This window comes from Mchenga conophoros, linkage group LG1 (assembly GCF_057382185.1).
Source record: "Mchenga conophoros isolate Kocher_MC1m ecotype Shallow Benthic linkage group LG1, M_conophoros_male_GT1.1, whole genome shotgun sequence".
NCBI classification, from domain to species: Eukaryota; Metazoa; Chordata; class Actinopteri; order Cichliformes; family Cichlidae; genus Mchenga; species Mchenga conophoros.
Window position 1 is genome coordinate 13,897,964 of NC_140526.1, and position 18,740 is coordinate 13,916,703.

An 18,740-nucleotide genomic window follows, 5' to 3' on the forward strand; every position below is an offset into this window, starting at 1 on the left:
GCTATGCTCCATTAGCATAAATGAGATTTTTTCTGACTATAAATCACAATAGTTTTGCTGAGCTGCTTACTGTAATGCAACACTTTGTTTTTCTTTTGGGATCTGTATGTCTACAGCTATCATTTAAGACTACAAAACAATCAAAACCAGAATATAATCTAGACAACACTTTTCTTTCTTTTTGTAGTCTTTTTGAAGTCCCTCTAAAAAAAAACAAAAAAACAGGTTCCTTTACAAAAGACCTCTTATGACAAACATAATGCAAAGAACAGACTGGTTCTAAGCACTCTCACATCATCTTCTACTTAAAGGGTTGCAGCTGAGGTTAATTTAGAAAGTTAAAATTCTTATGATAGGGTGCAGTAGACATGATTAACCTGATCTTGCTCTCTAACATTTGTGCAAAATGCCCCCAAACTTGTTGTCGTCAACTCTACAGCAATTTGTTTACTGTGTTTTTCGCAAGTGTCTTACACAGCAATTTATGGGTGCAGTATCATCGTAAATTATGTCTAGCAAAAACAGTGCTGCTCAAAAGAGGAAGGACGGAAGAGAGGAGGATAGGTATACCTCCAAGACTTTGGACTGCTGTGTGTTGATTTACTGACTAACTAATAGTGGTGTGCGGATCGACAGTGAAATATTGATTCCTCCGTTAGCACATATTTGTGTTCTAGAATTGATTCTCATATTAAAATATAGATATTTAAGTAATTTGGGGTAAATTTATCTTTAACAGGAACACAGTGGAAAGTAACTATATTATTGGGATCGTCTGAATGACTGTTAGGAACAACTACTTCTTCCACCTGTCATAGTTGTTTGTGAAAAATGGCTGTAAAAATGTATCTAAAAGTTTACGTGTGCTCACTCACTCGCTTGACAATAATAGTTGATCATAAACGGAGCCAAGACGCAGTTTGTGACACATGTGGCAAGACTGCAAACCTTGTCAAACACAAACAAAAGTAAATCATAACACAGAATATGATGATGAGTTTAGGATGAGGTAACTAAAGAGGATGAGAGGGACAGGTGCTACTAGGGCGAGACAGATGTTGCTCGCTGAGTCCTTTGGTGCTGCATGCAGGCGCTGTCCAGGTACAGAGGGAGAAAATGTGGAACTGTTAGCGACGTGTACCACTGTTGCTGAATTTTGGAAAGCGACTTACATGTAGGCTTAGGTTTTTGTGTTGGTGTTTAAACAACACAAATTCCCAGCATCCTTAAAACCTAAAACCAAATGTAAATGATGAACAAAAAACTTTATAACATTGGCAAACCATGTAATATATATTATATAATATAAAACTAGGACTAACTAAACTAGGATTAATTACTCTTTCTTCATGTGTCATGATTTGTCAACTCTTTAATAAAGAGAACTATTTATTACCTGTAAAACACAATATTTTTTTTAAATCTACTTTTAACTGGCACTAACAAGAGGTCACATATTACTCCAGCATTGGTAAAGCTCCCCAGTATATCTCTGACCTGTTGAAACCTCATGCTTCTTCCCGAGCACTTAGGTCTCCAGGTCAGAAGTTACTGTTCGTCCCACGTACTAGGTTCAAAACATGTGGGGATCGAGCTTTTCTGGCACCGAGGCTGTGGAATTCTCTTCTGTTGTCTTTACATTGTGTAGACTCCATTGACTCTTTTGAAAAGCAGCTGAAGATATTTCTATACAAACAAGCTTTTAATTAATTTTTTCATTGTTTTATATTATTATTTTATTTATATTTCTGGTTTTATTGTGAAGTACTTTGTGATTTTTATCTATGAAGAGTGCTATATAAATACATTTTACTTACTTACTTAGTATAAACTACACACCTTATGCTGCATTCCCACCCTCACCTCTGTTTCGCTCTGTATGCAGACTCTCTGTTCCACCTTGTCCTCTAGGAAAATCCTGTGAAAAAGCTTAGAGTAGCTTTTTTTTTACCAGTGTCTGACTTCACCTTTTATTTGCTGTGCCCTTGTGTCCTGCATGCTAGTCAAGTCAAAATAACACTCCAGGAAATCTCAATACTCAGGCACATGCAGTATTCTAAGGATACAGTTAGCACTTTGTTTGGTGTTACTAAGTCCACTGTGAAATACTGTAGAGGTTCACACCAAACCCCATATAAGAGTTCAAGATTTTACAGGTGATGTTTCCCTGGGAAACACCCAGCTCTAGATATGCAAATCTTTCATAGGGAAACAATTGAGCAACAACAAAGGAGTAGATGGAATTTAAATTTACTCATAGAGGCAGCAACTTCACTTTACTTATACATTCATCAAAAGCTCTCATCGTGTTTAGGATCCTACTTCTCTCTACTAGTTTGGAGGATGTTATAATATCTGCTAAACTCTCTCACTCTGTCTTCTGTTATCACTCCTTCAGCTCACCTGGGCCTGGCTACATCTGCCTTTTAATTGCCTGTGTTTCAATCCCCGCAGTGAAATTCAACACCTCATTAAAGCCTTCGGCAAAAGCTGAATCATTCAGTGAAGAAGAGGCAATTAAAGGGATGTTGGCAAGGAGTTCCTTTTGGCTGATTTATTGATTGGCTGACTGTGGTTGGTTCTTTTTTTTCATTTGAAGTCTCTCCAAACTGTCATTTTCGGAAAGCAAAATGACATCTGGTTAGTTCATGTAGTTGTGAGATATCATAATTTGCTTCAGAGAATACTTGCACTTACGTTATAAAAGGACTTTAAGCAAAAAAAAAACTTAAACAAGAAGATTAAACATCTCCTGGAATAAAACCCTTGAGAATTGAATCATTCTGTGCAAGTAACACATACATGATTAATTTAATCAGTTATGGAGAGTAATTTACAGAGAAAGTCTTTACAGCCAGAGCTTTCGACATTTGAGAATGAACAATAGAGAATAACCTCTCGGTGTTCAAGGTGAAGCTCAACAGAAACCAGCGTATGACTGCTAACAAAGCAAAACATATCTCACAAGTATACTTGCTTCTTAATTATTTCTCCCCATAATATTTTTGTTTGTTTTTAAAAAACTAGCATTCATTCAGTTTGAGAGTCACATCACATAACTGAAACAAAACCAGTATATGGCTTTGAGAATGAAAGCGCCACATGCAGGAAGAGTATTTTTTTAATGCGTCTTATTTTCTGTGCCTGTGAGTACAAGGCTAGGTGTTTAATTTGAGCTGCATCCTAGCAAAGATGATTAATGGATTTCCTATGCACCCAGATATCTTCTCACAGGTGATTTAAAGGTATAATAATCCTTTACAATATTGCACTGTGGTTTCCAGACCATTAAAATAACACCAAATGTGTCAGGGGAACACAAACAGTTCATTTAAAACAGATTGCTGGCCTAGCACAGGACTGGGCCCTAGACACTGGGGAGCTATTGCAAAAGTGTCACTTCTCTGGTTGTTTTCGAGGAAGAAAAATGGGAAATTCTTAGTATGGCTCATATCTCAGATTTGCTGGATAATCCAGACACTTACATTCTCTTTCTTGAATAGCTGACAGTTACTCAAAGACTGCATGTGCTTCTTATTACATAAAAAATGCTAAACTCAAGGAGCTTTTTTTAAACACATTGTTCACTGCAGCAGTTCAGTGTTTTCCATGGTGGATTAATCATCAGAGAATTAAAAAAAAAATAGGATGTAAATCTTTCCCTTTGTATAACAATTTTAAAACTGACTTGCTATATGTAGGAAATGATGTCTTTTATTCCTGGCTGGTTGAACACATAATATCCTGTGATATTAATTTCTGAGCAACTTCTGTGTCAGATAGGTGTTGAAATATACACAACAAGAGAAAACTATACTGTATGTTGTGAACAGGGGTACTACACATAGATTTCTATTAGAGGTCCTCTCACATAAATTCCTTTCTATGAGTATATTGTATATTTTACTTTTTACTGCATTATTGCCAACTTAGCCACTTTTTGTTTGATCGTGGGCGATCGTGGCTCAAGAGTTGGGAGTTCGCCTTGTAATCGGAAGGTTACTGGTTCGAGCCCCGGCTCAGACAGTCTCGGTTGTTGTGTCCTTGGGCAAGACACTTCGCCCGTTGCCTACTGGTGGTGGTCAGAGGGCCTGGTGACGCCAGTGTCCGGCAGCCTCGCCTCTGTCAGTGCGCCCCAGGGTGGCTGTGGCTACAATGTAGTTTGCCGTGAATGTGTGTGTGAATGACTGAATATGTAAAGCGCTTTGGGGTCCTGTATTTGTGTAGTAAAACGCTATACAAATACAGGCCATTTACCATTTACTGTACCTTTAGACATTTGGCAGTGATGATTAACACTACCGCTTAGTGCTCAGAAATCAAGGTCCATGCTTACTAAAGAGTATTATGCTTTAGTAACATTTCGTAATATTCAATACGTCTTCTTGCCTTTGTCATTCCGCCTGGGAATGACAAATTGCAGCAGTTATATTACCTTCTGGTTGGATATACAGTATGTCTTTAAATGTTGTTTTAGACCTCCGAATCTCTGCCAGCTCAAGTTTGAAGAGATCAGGTTTTTCCTCAAGAGAGTGCAGGAGTATGCTGATGAACTTGATTAAGGGCAAATATTATACTTTACAGAAATTTAAAGAAGTTTATTTCAGACAAAATTTATTGCAACTCATTTTCAGATATTATTTGATTTGGTAAGATTAGTGAAGACATGGAAGTCGTCTGTAAGGAGTTTGTGGCTACAGTCATAATTGTAGCCACAGGGAATCTAGGTTAGCATAATCAGACTGCCCCTGTGACTGGACAGGTAATTAAAGATGAAATCTTTGATTATAATATTATATCCAATATCCTCTCTTTTTGGTCAGCCCGTCATATTTTAAAAAGCTGTGATGAAGCTGGACTGAAATCAGTTTGAAAAACCATGAACATATGCAACTCAGTAATAAATCTCTCATATCTGTTTTAAATGTCAGCGGTCTTGTAAAAGTGAACAAAAAGCTAACTGTGAAAGTACAAAATATCCAAAAACCCAAATGATCTTAATAAAACTGTTCATTCTTCTACTCCATATGATTTTAGTCTGAGATTAAAGATAACTTTCAAATATCTGACTCCCCAATGTGCTACTGAGTACTGCCCCAAGTGTACTTAAATATGAACACAAAAATCACCATTTTGCATCATAAAGTCATTGTGTATATTTGTGAAAAGGCAGAATTTCATAGCTGATCAATCATCAAATAATTGGAACAATAATTGACTGGGAAGGCAGCATTTTTTTTATACATCAAACAAATAACTATTAATGATCTAAATGTCCTTTCTTAATTATAGGTATAATACATTAATACCTGAAACAAATGGCAGTAAAGTATCACTTGCCTTTGTCTGATCATTACCCACTTACTATGTGGGAAAACTGCCAAAAGAAAAGTAGTTAAAACCCATCTGCAAAGCAGTAGCAGAGAGGTGAGAAGCTACAGGTTGTGTACTTTTGGCTGTCAGGCACTTAAAACACTAGACAGCTCTCTGAGAGTAGGGAGAGACAAAGGAGCTCAGCCACAACAAAGACACTAAGCTAAGCCATTCTGAGAGTTGAAATCCTCGTTGTAAACTCTCTCATACTGAAAACACAAGAGCATGCGCGCGCACACACACACACACACACACACACACACACACACACACACACACACACACACACACACTCAACTAAATTTAGTCAATTCAGCATTAGTCAATACACATAAAAATAATCATGCCATGACTGAATCCCCACTAACACTCTTCTCCTGTCAGGTCTGCAACAATATTGTTTGGAGAAGCTGGTATTCTGGATGGCCGTTCGGGGGGAAAGAAGTGGGCCATCAGCAAATTCAAAGCCTGTATAACATCCTTCTTCAGCATTCATCACATTCACTTTTTTTTTCTTCTGGGGCAGAAATAAGTCTTTGGGATGTGTCTATCCTTTACTGCTGTGAAGTCACGACCTATATTTTTGCAGTTATGTCAAGATTGTGGGTGTGCATTTTCCAATTGGAAGACTAATTCTAAAGCTTGCAATGCAAGCAAGCATGTCAAAACTGAACAGAATATCAATAACCCACCTCTTAAAGAAGTAATGGCCACCCCTGCTTGCTCTGAAGGTGACTTTGTTTAAGTAATGACTGTCACAAGGACCTATGTTGAAACTTGAATTGATTTGCAGTTACATTTTCTACCTCTTGTGCTTAAAATACATGCATCAGTTATTGCTGTATATGCTGATGCCAAGGTCATTTTGAACGTAAGAATGATAGAGTCTGACATTAGCCCCATTGCCTCTGAATGGGCAGATGCTTTGCTTCGGAAAGTAGGTTGCCAAGTGTCTGCTTTGATAACCCATCGGGGCTGGCTGAGAGGAGTTGGCAGGCTTGTGTAGGGAAACTCCCTGTGCATTTACTCAATGTAGATAGACTCTGCTGCATTACCATTTAAAGCACAATGAACACACAAAATCATATGGCTATATTTCACTCATAGGCACGCACACTCTTGATATACAGCAAATACAAATGCGAGGAGAGCACCAGTGCAGTTACACATGATCAGAGGCATTTACTTTATGAAAATTTTAATTCATTATTTATTTACCATTTAGCTACCCCTAATTAACTAGATACTTGAAAACTAGACACAACTTGTAAATGTTTCTCAACCATGATACCTTTTTATAATCAACTTCTCCTTTTCAATGTTCCTTTCAAACAGTTAATACAAATTATTGTTCTCAACATTAGAGTATTTTGACTTTTTATTGTCTCTTATTACACTCTAATCCACAGCAATTTCATTCCATCTGTCATGTCCAATAATAGCTGAAAGAAAAGGTTTTACCATCTAGAATTTGCCAATATATTCTCACCTTGGGAGTTTCACATTCATCTTGTAGTCTGTTCATTTCATGATTCATTCAGCTGAGTTGGGTTGTACAAAATTCAGAAGTATTTGCCATTCAAGGCATCTATTTTTTCTATTGACTCTGAAGTGTGTATTTGCATTTGTAAGCTTTGTTCATTTGATGCTGATCTACAGTGAAGTTATAGTTCTTTCATTTACTTGTTTTTATCATAGCACATCATTTACTCTTTTTAGGTAGCTAAATATTTAGAATTTTTCATTTTTATAATCCCTTTCCATTAGCACACCACTGTGATCTTTTACACTCACATGATCATTGTGCACTATTTAACATATTCATTACTCATTTTAAATTTTGTTCCTACCTCCTCCTTCTCCACTTTATTCTCCTGTGGTTGATGACCTCTTTTGTTTCAGTGGTGGCAGGAGGCAACAGCGGTGAGTGCAGGGATAGTGACGCTCAGATAATGAGAGCTGACTGTCAGAGGGCAGGCCTGAGTGTCTTAGATGCATTGCCTGTACTGCTGAAGTCTCTCTAAAAACAGCTTCCCACCTCCACAAACACATTCACAAATAATTATTAAAAAATAATAATAAACTTGGTCTGAATGTTTGTAGTTTCAACAGTTTAAAATCACAAGCTTTATTAAGTATATATATGACTCTGTGAAAGTTAATATTGCATTTACTGATGTGAGTTTGCATATACTCTGTTTAGATGATATAATCCCTTTGATTCATGCAGGCTACTGTAGACGGTGTGGAAATTGTGGTTTGTGCTATATCAGTCACTTGTTTGACCCTTTAAAAAGCAACTACTTTCTTTTTTTTGACATTTAAGTTTTTTATTGATTTTGCAACATATACTTAAACTTAAACTAAAACAAAACAAACAAACAAAAACACCCACAAGAAAACTGCTGGTGTGCACCCCTGCCCTTACAAGTCTAAAAGAAAGAAAAGAGAAACTAACTAAGAGTGGGTTCCAAGAGAAGAAACACAGAAATGGGCAAAGAAATTGACGGTTAAGTAACATTTGGACCGGTGGTCACTGTTATTGGTCCTTCAAATCACAATAATATGGTCATGATTTCCTCTTTGCTTCAAATAGCTCCAAAAGTAGTCCCAATGTTCATGTTTGTCTTCTGTATCATTTTTAAGTGACAATTTTTTCAACAATTTTCTTTTCTTTGTGGTCACCATGTTTAAACCCCGTTCATGGTAGGACTGGGCGATATGGCCTAAAATCCATATCACGGTATAATTTGAAGCATGTGCGGTAACGATATATATCACGATATATTCTTTTCTTCTGTATAACGTATTTTGCACACTATAAGGCACACTTAAAATCCTTTAATTTTCTCAAAAATCGACAGTGTGCCTTATGTATGAATTCTGGTTGTGCTTACTGACCTCAAACAGATTTTATGTGGTACACGACGCGCAGAAATCTGTCAAAAATGTTTTAGTATGACTTTGGTAAGCTATGAAGGCGCACCACTTGATGGCTTGCCAGAGCATTATGGCTACCATGGTCAGGAGCCTCGCGGAGTAATCGGGGTCTAAAACTCCGTCTGCTTCAGGACCCAAAGTCAAACGATCACTGCGGCATCACTGAGAGTTAAAAACTGTCTAAATTCTTTCATCTTTAATAAAATGATCAGCCTTGCTGCTTTACCAGGTGTAACAATTAAGTTTAATATCCAGGCATCCATGAAAACAGAATTTATTAAATTCAACAGAGTTGGAAGTTAGCTCGCTAGTTTTCACCTAAACATGATATAGCATGTTCTGACTGAGAGATTAATGAAAGAATTAAAACGTACAGCTCTGCTATCACTTCCAACATAAATGAAGACAGAAAACCCATACGGTAAAAAAATACATTTTTCCTGGCCAAAATATATTTCAAATATATGGTAAATATATTTTGTATTTGTGATGCTCCAAAAAAATATATTTTTGAAATTGAAAATATATTTCTTTCAAACCAAAATACATTTCAAAACATATTTTAGGGTGAAGAAAATACATTTCCAACCTTACAGTAGAATGTATATCAAAGTATCCTTTATTTAAAATATATTTAGTGCAATAATGATGATAATGATAACAATACTAAAAGTAACATGTTTTATGCACATCTGCAAAAAACAGTTGGATTCAAACAAAACAGAGTCAAAGGTCTATCACGAATTAGGTTGTTTATTCATTTGCTTACAGTATTTCACATTACACAATATCTCACTATAATGTAGCGTTCATTGACTTTGAAATTATCTGTCAGTGATACAGTAAACAAGATACAACAACTGCTATGTACACTTTAGTTTTTGACAATATATACAATTTAGTACTTAAAGGAACACACTCCACTGTTTTGGAAATAGGCTCATTCTCCACCTCCCTCAGAGTTAAAAATGCAGCGTCTTCTTTCTAGATCCGTACGTTAATAGGGCTCTGGAGCGTGATCTTACGGGATGGGGCGTAGCCAGGATTTTTGGTCAAGGCGCCATATTAGCAGGCCAAACAAATGCTTGCTGTGTGGTCGGTTGTAATGTTAGATTGCACTACCAACAAAGGAATAAGCTTGAAAACAGGCTCTCTTTTCATTGTTTCCTCACCTGGAAACATCATGAGGGAGCTTATGTGTTGGATGTTACCAAAAGAAGGCATCTAGCCTGGATAGCAGCTGCGAGACGAGCTGATATTCAGTTCTCTACCAGCCACAGATATCTGTTGGTGTGCTCCAGTATTTTCATTCAGGTAAGTTCTAAATAAGTTCATATTATTATTTATAGCCTGTTAATTTTATTTTCAATAGCACAAACTTAGAACAAACATGCAGAACTACCTTCTATTTATAGAGTTGCTAATTATTTGGCATTATTGCAACAAACCAGCCTATGAAATGAATGAAACAAATCCTGACTGGGTTCCAACACTACACATGGGGCACTACGAAATCCCTGCTTCAAACTACATGCTACATACCACCATGCCAATCAGATTACTTCTTCCATGTGAGGGTAAAAAGGTGACCTTCCTGGATAAGATGGCAAAGGTTTGCTGCGTTTTGGTGAACATGTGCCCCAGTGTGGTAGTAAAACCAGGGAAAAATGCTCTTGTTAAATACTTTTAAGTCTTGTGCTGTTTATGTAGTGATAAGTTTTCAAAAGAGACAGTAAATTACAGAATGCTAGTAGTGGGTGATATTATACAAATGCTGTCATGATTTTATGTGAACATTTTGTCATTTGTAAACTATACATAACATTTTTTCTACATTGTAACTGATGTGATGTTCGACAAAGTGCTTTTAATTAAAAATAGGCAAACATTTCTTTGTTTCTTTATTCAACTTTTGAACAGTGGTATTTAGTAAGTACATATTCAGTAAATGCAAAGTATTTACATGGCCCCCTAAATTAAAACATTATGGGTTATTCAGAACAGAACTATGCTTGGAAAAATATTGTCCCATCAGTTGATCCAACTCCTCCACAGTAGCAGGTGGAACCTTTCTTTTTTGAGGATGGCTTCTTTTACCTGTCACAACGAATGGTCTGTTTATGTTTTGATCAAGAACCTTTTTTTTGGGCAGCTGAAGAGGAGAAGTCTATCTTATGGCCAACCTCTGGCTGTATCTTGGTCATATTACCCAGCAAAACCCAGTATGCAGGTTCATCTGTAACAGTCCTTGTGCCACAGATCCTCACTGTTGCTTCTACATTAAACAGAAGAGCAGTGACATGGCTGCAAGTCTCCACGACTCTAGCCATACAGCTGCAGTGGGCGGCTTCAACCTTCCCTGTGATGCTCACAATGACCTGTGGCTGCAATGCTGCAATTCAGTCTTTAAGAGTGCAGGACCTAAAACACACACAGACAAAGTTCATTTAAAGACAAGAACTTTAATAAGCCAAGTCCGACACAAATGTGTTTTATTTACTTTCAAATCCATTTATCATAAATGTAACAAATAAAGTGTTTTTATGTATCCATCTATAGAACGCTGCATGTTATATTCTAAATCTGCATGTTTCTTTTTAGAAACCTATCAGCAAAAAATGAATCTAAAGTATGTAATGCAAGGATGTAATCACTTTCAAGAGGGAGAAAACATAAAGTTCGACTTTAAGTGACAACTATGGACACCTAATATGACAAGCAGATTCTGCAGGTCATTAATCAATGTATAAAACTAAAACAGAATGTATTTTTAGTGACACAGGACACAAACAAGGAAGCAAGATGTGTAATTAGGATTATTTATAATAAATATGAATTAATTAGGGCAATTTCTTTAACCATAAAGAATAACTAAATCCTTCAGGACAATGTCACATCAATGCACTGAACTCACTATGTTATCCCTCTAACAGAGCCTCTACATGTTCTCACTGTAATTTCCCCCTCACGAATGAATTTTTGCTAGCACTAATTTGAATGCTGGGGGGAATCAAACGCATTTTACTCGCAGTACTCAAGCTGACTTACCTTTGCTTGAATGACGGCGTACTCACAACGTGGAGGCTTAAAAATAGCCAAATCTTGTACCCAGTCCTTGGTGAATTGGATGTGCGCCTCCAGAGATTTATAATTGCGAAATTGGTGCGCCGTGTATGCTCTGACTCCACAGACAAGGTATGAGAGTAGATCATGCTAAGTCAATAGCGGTTTGGTCTTCAGGGTTTCTACTCCACGGCTATATTTCATACGGGTCCACATTTCAACAATCAAGTACCGTCTCTTTGCATCTGGACAGAATCTGTCTCTATACCGTCATTTTCTTTTGAGCTACGTTTCAGAATGGTTCGTAGCAATCTTGTTTTGATTCGTGACCTGCCAAGATGGTGCTGCGCTCCCACAATGCATTGCGACATTACGTCAACTCCAAAGCCCTTTGCGTGCAGGAGTGTATGCGCATGCGCATTGCCACGGTGGTTTAAAAAATAAAGATATAATGAAAAGTAATTAATAAAAATTAAATATTTAAACATTCCCACAAATGTGCAATGAACGTGCAAAAACTCTCTTTAGTAGTTGTTGCTGTTTCTTTCTTTCTTCTTTTTTTTTTTTTGAAAAATAACGACGTCTCTGAGGCGCGAAATCTGACAGCGAGAGGAACGGCCGGATACAGGAGACTGGAAGAAACAAGCCGATTATGTTCGCGTTAATTAAGTGGTTGGAAGATGTAAAATTCTCAATTCTGCCAACTGAACATATACGAGATTTTAATGAGGATGAATAATTAGCCGGCATGGAGGAAACGGACCTTTATTTCGTGGAGTGGCGACAAGAAGCCAAGGCGGGTGGCCAGTCTAAGAAGCCTCCATCATCAAGCTAGCAGGTGCCTTTTCCCATATAATATTACTTTATTCTCGTGTATTTGGAACGGAAGCGTAGAGCTGCCACCCAGGCAAAAGAGAAATATAAGTATATCACGTTATAACGTGAAAAGTTTATCGTTCTAACAATATACTATCATGTTTGAACAACATGTTTGAACAACATTGTACGAAAAATGTACATAATTATCACGTCCGTACAATATTGTGCGAACGTGACAATTATGTATATTATAATAACGTGATATTTATTATATTATACAAACATGAAAAGCATAATGTTAGAACAATAAACATTTCACGTCATAACGTGATACAGCTCTATTTTTCTTTTGCCTGGGTGGCAGCTCCACGCTTCCATAATTTGGTAATCAAAATATGTAACTTAATTAATTATATTGTGACGTACTTTTGCCTTTTCTTATTATTCTGCCTTCTCAATAACTATCAAAGCCTATTCACATTTAATTTGGCTTTCACAGAAATCCTACCTCTCCTTCTGGCTACAGAGTACTTACCAAGGTTAGAAACAAAGAACAGTTATGCTTTATTAATGTTCGCTAATTACAATGTTCCACATTTCCTTGCTTTTTAAGTCATTTTTAGGCTTTTTAGAGTTTTTGTTTTTTATTTTTTTAGCAGTAATGTTTCTGCCTATTTATTTCAGCCCATGAAATCGAATGCAGATCTTCCTAATGTGAGATTTACATAAATGTAAGTAATTTTGTTTGTCATTGTCATTAATGTTGTTGCTGTTGTTGTTTTTGTGCAGTTTGCAATCATATAAACCTAGCAAGCATCAGTCAGCACAGTGACTAACCTAAACAGATTCTTGCTTTATTCACATATATTATATGTAATTATATATACCTGCACATTGTACCTAGGGTTGCAGCCACTTGGCCCCACCCCATTGTTGTGACAGCCCTGATTGTACTTATACACTGCATCTGAACAGGGAACAGTCTGCCACATTAATGTATTTTTAAGTGACTTGTTTGTAATACATGAATTTGTTTTTTACAGATGTCAAAGTCTCAACCTCATGCTGCCCTCCCCCATCCTCCTAAAGTAAGTATTTGTTGTTGTAGTTTTTTATGCGGTGTCTGTGTCACATGCTAATCATAATTATTGAAATAACTGTTTTCTAACAGATTTTCCAAAACACTAGTTATGTTTGTTGTCATTCAGACCAATACTACTGCTTAGACATTGTTTAGTGGTCATGCATGTTTGACAAGCTCGTTATGATACCAAAACAGTAGGCCTATCACAATAATCGATATATCGACTTAACACACAATACATGTACATGACCTCAATAATTGTTGATGATGTAATTTATCCGCCATTATATTTACAAAAATAAAATATAATGATAACATAACAATAACATTAAATAACATTGTTTTCTATTTGTTAGAAAATTTACTATTTATTCAAGTTTTTAAGGTATCTAATATTTTGATTCCTAATTTCAATGATCTAAATACTTTAAGAATTAGATGTTGGTTTGTCAATTGAAAGTGTGTAGATCTTGCATTATTATGGTGTTATATTATGATTATACATTCAAAGACATAAAATGGTCTTAAAATGACAATGACATAACTTGTCGCAATTGTTTATGGGGCAATATACCGACCAACAAAAAGTCGCTATCGTAACAGGCCTTCAAAACAGACGGTTTTATGATTGATAAATTCAAAAAATAAATACATTTAATTTCTCTGAGATTCTCTAATATTCAGTTACAGTTCACAACACAGCTACCCGTACATGCAGTATTATACTGTAAATATAAATCTCTGCATTTAGCATCCCACTAGAAGCGTCACAGTTACTGCCTCTTTTTTTTTTTTTTTTTTTACAAATACCTGTACTATCACTAACACATTTACTGTTTTACTTTTAGCCTGTGGATACAAATGCAGATTTCCTTAATGTAAGTTGTGCATTTTAATTACATCATGTTATTTTTATTATTATTTATTTATTTATTTTATTTTACATTCAAATATTTCAAGCTTCTTGGTTAAAGAAGCTTGATTGCTAGTAGGTAAAGAATAGTTCACCTATAATTCATATTCCCAATTAATTTCTCACCTCTGATTGAATGCCTTTGTTTGTTTTCCTTTTGACTATAACAAAACATTTTTGCTGGATATATATGGTGAATTTATATGCATAGATACAGTCGTAGTGCTTGACACATGCAAACAGCAGTAGATGTACTAAAAAGGAAATAATTACAATCATGATGTTGATTGCTGATGTCAGTATATATATTTTAGAGGAATGTTTTGTTTTTCACCCAAAATGAACTATATTGCTTCAGAAGAGATTTATTACCCTATATAAACAGTATCTATATATTGTTCTGTTTTTTGTTTGTTTTTGTTATTTTCAGGTTCAATGGTGCGTGTTCTTCTAATGGCCGCCTTCCCACTGGAGGTTTTGATCCACAGCAATTTAAAAGGTAATCAGCTTTGAAAGTCAGTTCAAATGGTTAGCTAATAGTACTTTAAAAAGCCTACTTCTCTGTCACCAGTTTCTTTACCAAAAAGCATAATATTGTAGTTCAAATGTTTAGATGAACAAAGATCAGATTTTTGGAAATTTAACTAGCCAGACACTCAAATGTTAATGCTTTTTATAGGAGGACACAGCAAAACAGACATCGGCGCAGAGCGAAGAACTGCCCTTGATAAAGAAACCATGACAGCCATATATAGTAAGTGAAGACTGTGTATCTAAAATTGCATACTGCACAAGTAACTCACTTTGCAACAATAAAAATTGCACAGATAGGTGATGAAGCATTGAAGTGGTTGGACTCAGACAAAGAAGGTCAACAGATTGAATGATGGAGAGTAAGGATAGATGACCAAAAGGGGTGTTAGTATTACTGTAATGTGAACTGGATAGACTTTCCATCGAGGGGGAAAAAAAAGGTAAAATTATGTGGAAAATATATCTGTATCTCTATAAACGGAAATATCTGTTTTCTAAATGAAGCTAGCTAATTTAAATCATGTTTTTATTTTAACTCTGATAAAAGTACTAGAACTGTGACTTTTGTTTGTTACAGTGGCGGTAAGGAAGAGGTTCCCCAATGTATCCAGAGGGGCTTTGGGGATTGCAGTCAATTCAAAGCTGGGGGAACTCAGACTGTTGGAAAAGAAAAAAAAAGTTACATTTTAAATATGTTTTATGTTCGTACACACCCACATATATATATCTATATATATATATATGTGTGTGTGTGTATTCCTCTGCTTGTTATTGATCAGTAAACATCTTTGAGTGATCACATTTTTATTGTGTTAATAGCAGTTCACATCAAATTCACAGTATCGTTACTTATAAGTGTTTGTTGCAGTTGCATTTTGTATAGTAAAATGTATGTATATATATGTGTGTGTGTGTGTGTATATATATATATATATATATATACACATATATATACATATATATATACACATATATATACATATATATATATATATACACATATATATATATATATATACACATATATATACATATATATATATATATACACATATATATACATATATATATATATATACACATATATATATATATATATAATTTTTATTTTTTAAAAATTTTACAATTTTTAAGAATGTTATGAAAATAAAGTTGTATAATGTATGTTCCTAGCTTGATTTATATGCTGTGTTTGTTTTAGATATCAAATAAAGATTTTCAGTTGTTACATGTGAATGTGTTTTCTTCGACTGAAATATATGAAGGGTAAAATATATTTTTGAAAGATTTTTAATTAATTTTCAATTATATTTTGAAATATATTTCAAAATATACAAAAATTGGCCAAAAAATATATGCGCTAAAATACATTTCAAAATATATTTATATATTTTGAAATGTATTTCAAAAAATATATTTTGAAATATATTTCAAAATATACAAAAATTGGCCAAAAAATATATGCGCTAAAATACATTTCAAAATATATAAATATATTTTGAAATGTATTTTAGCGCATATATTTTTTGGCCAATTTTTGTATATTTTGAAATATATTTCAAAATATATTTCAAAATATATTTTTTTACCGTATGGGAACTAAACAGCAGTGATGTTTGTAGGGTTACTGAAGTTGGGCTAGCTGGTATATAATGATGTGCTACGTGATCGCTAGCAAAACAGCTACATTGGCTTAACATTAGTACAGTGAAGCTAAAGGATGAACGCTAACTTTTTTCCACTCGATAAAAGTTAACGTGAGGGTTTCTGGTGGTTAAGGACAAATGCAATTGCATAGCAGAATGCTATAAACGGACTAAACTTCAGTCAGGAGAACAACTGAGATAATCCACCCACAATACAAGGTTAGTCATTAATATACTGCAACAACATGGGAATAGAGCAGCTGCGAGAGAATTCAGCATTAATGAATCAATGGTAGGGAAGTGGAGGAAGTGCAGTTTTTGGCTTTCCTCATATTCCAAAAGTGCTTCGTCTCTTTCCTATTACTGTCGCCCGGCATAATTTTTTAGATGATGTTGTTTGCAGCCGCTGCAATGCTTTCGACCAAAACAGGCTCAGCTCGTTGACACCAACAACATGCGCTATCATGGTATAGTCAAAATCTCTACTGTTGGCCAAATTTATATCGTTTCTACCGTATACCGTTTATACCGCCCACCCCTAGTTCATGGTATTAATTATAAAACAACAGTTGTTATTCGCTAGCATACCATATACCCTTGAGTATAACCCAAATTAGTGGAACACTTGTTCAAAAGTGGAAAAAAAAAACTAAAAACCAACAGAGCCCAATGCACTGTAAAAGTTTCCATTAAACACACAAAACAAAACAAAAAAACAGGTTTCAAGTATGTGCAGTGTCACTCACTCATTGACTATGGGCTCAAAATGTGGTCATAAATATTTTGTACTTGTAAAAAAGATTTGTATGTGTAAAAAAGATTTGTGTGTGCGTAAAAAAGATTTTACTCGTTACCCCTACACAACGCACGATGAAGGCCAAAATCGGTCCAATCACTCAAAGATCGGCTCAAAATGGGCCTAAAACCGAACAGTGTAAGCCCAGCATTAGAGCAGCAATGTTTGTTCCGCTCAGAGAAAGGGAAGAATGGGAAAAGGAAAACACCTGGCTGGAAAAAGTTAATATGGGCATGTGCAGTGAATATCAGCGCTATGTGGCCAGAAGTGTGATAATATAACTTATTTTGTGTAATAAAAAACTGCAAGGATAGATGATTACAACAAATTGATGACTAATACATAAAAGTAATACATAGATGAATAATGATGATGAGTTATGATGCGTAATCATGGGAACAAGCGGGTTTTCAAATGGGAGCAGCTGATTAGCATTAGAAAAGCTGAAATAATACCTCAACTGAAGCCAATTGTACTAAATGCACTAAATGTGCACTGTTACAAGAATATTTTTCGTTCTATTGTTTTCTATTATTTTAAGTTAAGCAGGACAGAGTTCTTTTAAAGAAAGATTTACTTATATTCTCAAAAGTTAAGCATGACAGGCTTCTGTTTAAGAAAGAGACCTGTTTTACTGTGTTAATGTTGTCATTTTGAGCTAAAAATAAATGGCTAAATGATCATTTATTTCACATGTGTTCATATCACAAAGAATAGAATATGCATCTACTTAAATCAACTTCAAGTCAAATGGTTAAAAAAATAATTTCACACACAAAAAAAGAGCTAGAAAATTCACCACACTGGGAAGGGTGAAGACAACTGGGTCGCCCGGCCCTGGCCACGAGGTGTCCCTTATTTATTTTTCAGGGAGTTGGCAACCCTACTCCCGTCTAGCAATGAAGAGAGAAAGAGATGCAAATATAGAGGAACTAAAGCAACACAACTACCAGAGGTGGGACCAAGTCATTGTTTTGCAAGTCTCAAGTAAGTCTCAAGTCTTTATCCTCAAGTCTCAAGTCAAGTCTCAAGTAATGTCAGGCAAGTCAGAGTCGAGTCTCAAGTCACTGGTGTAAAAGTCCGAGTCAAGTCACAAGTCTGAAACTTTGAATTTCAAGTCCTTTCGAGTCTTTAAAAAAAAAAAACGAAAAAATAATGTTGCAGTTATGCTAAATGTAAATATTAGACCATGTAATTTTTTAATCTGTGTTTTTCTCAACACATGACAAAATAGTGAACTTAGAAAATATACACAAATTGTGAAATTGCACCTCTTTAAAATGCAGCTCAATTAAACCTAGCTCCAAGAATAATTTTCACCGACAGTTCTGAGATAAGCTGCATGTTATTCTTGGATGCGGTTGTAGGACCGGCTTTAAAATCGCATGACAAAAATATCATACATATTAAAAAAAACTGCATCACCAACGTAGCCTGGAAAACATTTGCTAGTTAGATGAAGTCAGCTATCTCATCTTAGCATATTTATATGCATATTTATAATCATACGGTTCTTGGAGTGAGTGCATACACTCATGAAGTTTAGTAACTTCCGGTCACTGCAACAAGCCC

General features: G+C 35.4%; 1 long non-coding RNA gene across 3 annotated transcripts; it reads left to right on the forward strand.

Annotated features, from left to right (window-relative positions):
- Positions 1 to 12,016: 12,016 nt before the first annotated feature.
- Positions 12,017 to 15,592, forward strand: LOC146583076 (uncharacterized). 3 transcript variants are annotated; one of them, XR_014891233.1, is made up of 5 exons: positions 12,499 to 13,283; positions 14,128 to 14,157; positions 14,623 to 14,691; positions 14,872 to 14,946; positions 15,304 to 15,592. It is a non-coding gene; the product is annotated as an uncharacterized LOC146583076 (long non-coding RNA). The 3 variants fall into 3 exon arrangements; XR_014891232.1 differs by adding an exon at positions 12,017 to 12,214 and having other exon boundaries at positions 12,695 to 14,946; XR_014891231.1 differs by having other exon boundaries at positions 12,499 to 14,691.
- Positions 15,593 to 18,740: the final 3,148 nt, after the last annotated feature.